We start from the raw sequence: 6,988 nt of genomic DNA, 5'->3' as shown, positions 1-6,988 counted from the left end.
GTTAAAAGATGGTACATTATCATTATCTTTTAAAATTCAGAAATAAAAATATATTGCTCCTCTTCCAAAGCCATCATGGACCTTTGTGTCATACAGACATCTCTTTATCTGTGGGGTGAATCAGAAATATGAACCAGAGCCGTGGTAAATACATCCGGGCCATAAAACGCTGTCCCATAAGCAGACGGCTGTGCTCTGCAGAGCGCCTGCAAATTTAATGACTAATTTTCCCCGCTCACTCGCTCAATCCTCTGGGTCCAGAGTCTGTTTGGATGCTAATGCAGCCTGACATCTCCATCCTTGTTTAAACCGCCCATTGTATCCTGAATGGACTACTGCAACGGCAAATTAAAGACAGCTTTAATACAAAGGTTCATCCAAACGCTAATGCTCTACTTTTTTCAGTACACTCACATCTTAGCCAGATCTGATCTGATCCTGAAAACACTGTGTAGGCAGTTTGTAGACGATGACAGAACTGTGCTGATTTTGTAACACAAAATACAAGATTCAAAACATGTAATCATGTATGCAGTGTTTTGATACTGTAGAGAATTTAACATGTCAAGCACGATTCAGTATATTTTGTCCTATACAAAATTTATTCAAACATCTCACATGCACTGTACATCATCCTCTCCACAGAGAGCAATGACTTGAGCTCGGTGGAAGTTCTGAGAAATTCACATCTTCTCCTAAAAGCTTCAAAAACTGGATGATACAATTACAGATTCTGTGAAGGACTTCAAAATCAGTTAATTCCCTTTTTTTTTTTACACACACTGACTATCAATTACCCTGTTTTGAAAAATACATCTGAAATGTATTTAATGTAAATGCTGCCTGACAGACAGAAGCTCCTTAATTACTACAGTACTCACATCTGATGTGCCCAGTAATCCCAGTTGCCTATACATGGTTGCCTTTAGAAAAAGGTTCATCCGCACTGTGTCAGTCTCACCACATCTCTCTGGAGATATTGTCCATTTCTTACTGCTGACCAGTGCACTTCATTCCTTCTTTTTTGTTTTCACAGACAGTGTCACCATGCTGAGCCGTGGTGGTGAGATAGCAACAGAAAGAGTGAATTTGTGGAGATCAGCAAAAATTTTTACTTGATTTGTTTAAGTTGGCCTGCAGGAATCTCATATTAGCTTCAGATACAATTGTGATGTATCTGGAGCTGCATTAGTTGAAATCTAGAAATATGCATGTATACCATGTCCACATGTCCATGTCCGAGTCCACATACAGCAGATGGAGCTATGCATTTGTTCATGAGATTAAATGTAGCATGGTGTCACAAGGGCAGTCAGGCCTCGAGTTGTACGACTGGAAGCTGGTGGCACGTTTCTTACATCCTCGCTAAGAGGGATTAGGCCTCTGAAGGGAAAGAGAGAGTATTTGATTAGCCTGTGGGGGGGTGGTTCAAGTGATTAGGCAGGCATTTTGAGCTGGACTTTCTGCAAAAATGTGTTTTATAAAATCTCTTGCAAAAGACAACAGTGTTATTTTAATGGAAAGAACCCCTTTGGCTCTTGTCTCCTCTGGAATGTAAACAAGCTGATAGGACTCTGCTGTACAAAGTATGTAAACATTCTGAATGTGAACAGACCGAAGAGCTGTTTAGTTAATTTAATTAGTTTAGCAGATTATTTGTTTGGTCGCAAGTAAACAGCATATTTGTGTAAGCAAATTTCATAGTGATATGTTTCCCAAATGTGCTGTGAAGTTTAAATTCAGGTTATATATTAATATATTGTGTATGTAGTCTCTCCTAGTGTACTATGCAAATTCAAAACATGAATCTCATTTCAGAGATGGAGTGCCTCACTCTGCTTTATTAGAACAAAGACATTTCTGAGTGTTCTCTCCTGAGCATATTGCATATGTTTGCATCTCTGCATTTGCAGGTGGAGTGGAGTGGATGAGTTCTGTGGGTGGAGGTGTCAGGAGGTTACCCGTTGCACCCACAAGCCCACACAAACAGCTCCTCCTGGGAGGAGAGTCTCTCTGCTGGAGCTGCAGGCCTACAGGGAGCGTGTGAGTACAGCACCACCAAATAGGATGAAGATATTGGGTAATGCTGTGTGGGCTCAGCGTCAGATTTTTACATTACAGTACAAAGAGCTAAGAACACAGAACATGATCTGTCTGGGTCAAGTTTTACTAACTTGAGTATTTTTGGCAAATGCTTTTTTTCGAATTTTAATCAGTATGTGACAAGAAATGAATAGTTTCAGACTATCCTACTCAAGAGTGTTGTTTAATCCTCTAATTGAATGTGGTAGAGAAGAAACGCGGAGGCGTTGTCTATCACTATGTGTAAAAGTCGATTATAAGATTATGCAAGCTCATGTTCAGGGATGAATTTAAGGCCTTTAATGGTTTTGATATATTTTTATAAAGTTATAGTATGTTTCTTTTTCGTCCACACTCACTGACTTAATGTGAAATTGTGTGTAAATGTGTCCTAAGAGTATTGAAACATGTTAGTGAAACATTGGCCTTATGTTTCTGAGACACTGTTGCACTTTACTGGACTCTGTCTGAATGTTAATGCAACATATTTCCCTCTGTGGCTTATAGGAAATATTGCCAGCAAAAAGCTAAAATAGCTTTGCCTTGATCTTATTCTCCGGTCCAGAAAAAGACTTCAGCGTTGATGATAATTGCGGCGCATTCGTCTGCTCATTCATGGAGCATGTTGTCTGCCTGTTAAGTGACAGAATAATTACACACAAGCCAAAATATGGCTCTCAATGAGTGTGTGGAGTGATAGCAGTGGATGTGGAGGGAATACTGATGGTCCAACAGAGGTAATGCAATGTTTCTGAAGCCTCCTCCCTTTGTTCGAGTCCCTGCTTTATTTGCCTACAGCTTCCTCCTCCCCTTTGCGGCGAAAGAAGCTCATTGGAGGACAGCAAAGTCACGGGTTGGCGACCAGGTCTGCAGCATGAAGGATTCTAACTGTTGCTAAGGTATTTTGAATGCTTAGTTGACCATTAGAGGGGTTCATTTGCCGTCTATCTTCACCTGCTGAATGCTAAGAGCTGGCATGGAATTTGTTGAAAGCGTGAAATCTCAGGATTACTCAGTTTCCCATCAGTGGGCCAGACAGTCTGCACTATCACTTGCTGTCTGGGATTGTTGATGTCTTCAGGCAACATTTGTTATTGAGATTTGACCCGCATCGCGTTGGATTTCTTTATATTGAATGTCTATTAAATTCTCTGCCAAGAGAAATTTGGCAAAGACTCTTGCTGTCTACAGATAGGCCACTTTTAAATAGAAGTGGGAAAAAAAGAAAGCTCAGGTTCAACTTCAGTTCAGGGCTCATGTAGAGGGAGAGCGGGAGAGCTATTTCAGTGCCACAGACTGAGCACATCATTGAAAACAGGACTCGGAGTGTTCACTTCTGTAGTTTTAGTCTAAATCACTATATTTTCCTGAACTAATAGGATAGTTTTTTTAAAAAAAATATCCTTTATTCCCTTATTTTAACTAAATAAATGATGTCTAGTGTATAAGATGTCCTACTGCTGATTAATCTGCATTGTATCCATCCTATTTTTTTTTGTTTGTAACCTTTATTTAACCAAGACAGCCTCATTTAGCTTCTAGATCTCTTATTCACTGTCAATATAGGCATAAAAATCTATTAGATACAGTCAAAACAATATAAATGTCAAACAAAATGTGCCACAAAAAAGTATGAACGAAAATAATATTTCAAATTTTTATGTGTCTGCCTATCTGCAGTTGTTGTGGCTGACACGTTAAAAAAACATCAACACCTTCCTACGTTAACACCCCTGCAGCCTTTCCACTGTTACCATTTGGAGCCCGTCCAGGTGAGCTCACCCAGCTACACAAAGACGCACACTCTAAAGTCTCTTTCTGGATAGCAAACTGGTGCAGATTATGTTCAGTGCATGTTACTGCACTGTACTGAAGGTGACATTGTTTTTGTGTACCCTTCACCACCTCTCCGTACCTCCACCTGTCTTTTGATTGGTATGACAGACCCTTACACTCCATCCATGTTACTTACTCCCCTTCAGTTGAACCAAAATAAGCTCAGTCAAACGCCGTCAGCACTTGTCTCCTGCTACCTCTCTGCTCTACTACCCTCCTCCTGATACTCTAGTTTGAATTTAGGTTCACCTCAGACCACACACCATCATTATGTCTGACTATAGAAAGGAGATGAGAGCCGCTGGCTCTGTCTGTGATTCTGGGGGAGCTCATCATCTTGACTGTGTGGAGCAGCATGACGCTGAGCTGCCTGGGACTGTTGGTATTGAGCAGGGTAGAGTGCCCCGGGCACAATCCATCAAAAAGGAGCTGTTTGCACTGTGGGAATAGACATGAATAATCCATGCTTTCTTTACCCTTTCCTGAGTTACTATGCGTATCCCATTACATTCTCTGTTGCCTTTTCTTCAAATATTCAACTGCTGTATTTTTATTAAACATTTTTTGTCTCAATAATTACAGAAGAATGCCTCGGCCATATGTTGGCCTTATTAGTATATTACAGGAAGAAACACAGCGGATATGTTATGTAGATTGATATGTTAGTTAATAATTTATTTAGTTTTACTGAGATCAAGACCTTATTAGAGATAACTTAAAGAAGGATTTTAGGATATACGACATGTCAAAACCAAAGACATCCCCATTTTTTAAAACATCTTAATTTTTCTAACCACATTTACTTATCTTACATGTCAGTCAGGTGATTTCTTGACACAGAATTACAAGTATCGTTCCATAGGACATCAAATCAAGTGCGATGTATTTATAATGCACTTAATATAATGTGAAATAATACAAAACTGTACTATAATACCTATTATAATATATATAAATAGCATGAAGGGGGAAAAAAAGCAACAGAAATGATTCTTCAAACCTCTTTATTTGGGGCATTAGTTCACACAGCTTTGGCCTTCTCTCCTCTATAAACACGCTCTAAACAGCAGTAGGACGAATGCTCTGTTTGTGGTTCTTGGGACTAAACTGCAGTGTCAGTTACAGCAGTGGAGACTGGGGAGACTAGTGGACTGGTTTCAGGTTAAATCAGCTTGAAGCAGGCTGAATATGGTGTGTAAAGAACACACCTTATGGACGAATTGAGCTTTGGGGGCTCTCTAGTTTGCCGTTTTTTTTATGACGGTCATAAACATTGATTTGTGCAGCACTGATAATAGAGGACCCTCTTGAGAGCTCTGAGCCATAATCACTGTTTGTGAAGTCCTGTGGTTCTAGTTTTTTTTTTTTTATTCCCCAACGACAGATGTGAGCCGTACTAACCTGTCAACACTATTTCTTGCCAGGTGAATTATGCAGTGAATGCTCCTGATGAGGAGATTTCATACTACAGTATTGGATTATAGTTTAATGGACTACTGCCCCACTGTGGCAGTAATATTGCTGTACCAGATAGTGCCTATTTCCTTCCTCTCTGTTTCAGCTGAGGTCTCTTGTGATCAGAGAAATCAGCTCCCGTCCTCTCTGAGTCTGAGCACACCGTCCAGCATGAGCTAGTTTATATATTTGTAATTTCCGTCTATTTTCTCTATTTGGCTGATAAATGGATTAAGTCCTCGAGCAGTGATGAATATCCAGTTAGATGTGAGGAGGTATGGATGCAATTATAATACACCCAAATCATGTTGCTTTAATTAGATCTGAGAATATTTTATCAGATACCCAATCTCAATTTTCCGTTTTCACAGCTCTGTGCCAGTGAGATGAAAAAGATGCTAACTCAATCAATCAAGGCGAGAATTTGATATCAACTGGATCTTTCCATCGATCCTCTGCCCACCAGGTGATATTAAAGCATAGCATGTGTTTAAATGCCTGCATGTGATACTGCATAACTTAAACCAGTCGAGATGTGCAATGTTTGGAGATTGGACAGTGTGAGCGATTTGTGGTGTGCATGCTCTCTACCCCCATCTCTTTATTGTCCTCTTCAATAAATCAGTCTTGCTTTTAGGTGCTCCTGCAGGCTCTGGAAAGGCCCAATGAAGAACTCTACAGTAGGTGTTCTGCCCACCATGGCTGATATTGTCCCCATCTAAGCAGGTCAGTCAAAAAAACTATCCCCCTTGCTTTTATTCTGCCTCCGTGAGCAGTATAATCAATATGCTCTGGTTGTATTGTGCAGCTGGTGGGCGAGGCCGGGTGCTTCTTAGAGAGAGGGCAAATGCACACCAGCATGGGTACATCCTGTAATGCACTAATGCACCCCAGGGTTCTGACATCAATTAAGACAGACAATGGACAGCAGTCCTGTGCATTGCAGGCTAAAAGGCTTGAATGTGCGAAACGTAAATGTGGGTGTGTTTATGTGATGAAAGGAACTGCTACTGATGTGCGATTAAACCACAGCTGAAGTGAAAATTTTTATCATCTTTAAAAGGAATAGTATGACATTTTGGGAAATACCAGTGTTCACTTTTTTACCAAGATAAAGGATAACGGACACATGACATCACACTTAGAAAAGCTCAGACTTCTTTTCGTGAAATAATAATAAACTAGTACAGAATATTTAAATCTCTAAAAGACATTTCCTTTTTTGATGACTTTGTGGGGAGATACAACTCAATGTTTTCTGGATTCCTCATACAAAACTCCAGTCCTGATCAACAAAAAGTCCTATCTATGCAAAACTACAACATTTACACTTATATTTTTGTACGAAATAAACAAACAGGATACAATACGTTACTTAATATGTGGATTTTGTTAACTTCGGACAGGGCCAGTTTCTGTTTCCAATATTTATGTTAGGCTATGTTAACCAGCTGCGGGCTGTAACTGTAGAGATATGACAGCAGTATTGATCTTCTGGTCTAACTCTCGGCAAGAAAGCTATTTCATAAAATGTCTTTCTTGAAGAGTCATACTGTCCTCCCCACAAAGTCATCAAAAAAGGAAATTTCTTTTAGAGATTTAAATATTCTGTACG

This window comes from Larimichthys crocea, chromosome XXI (genome assembly GCF_000972845.2).
Source record: "Larimichthys crocea isolate SSNF chromosome XXI, L_crocea_2.0, whole genome shotgun sequence".
In the NCBI taxonomy this organism is placed as follows: domain Eukaryota; kingdom Metazoa; phylum Chordata; class Actinopteri; family Sciaenidae; genus Larimichthys; species Larimichthys crocea.
This window is presented reverse-complemented; position numbering follows the sequence as displayed.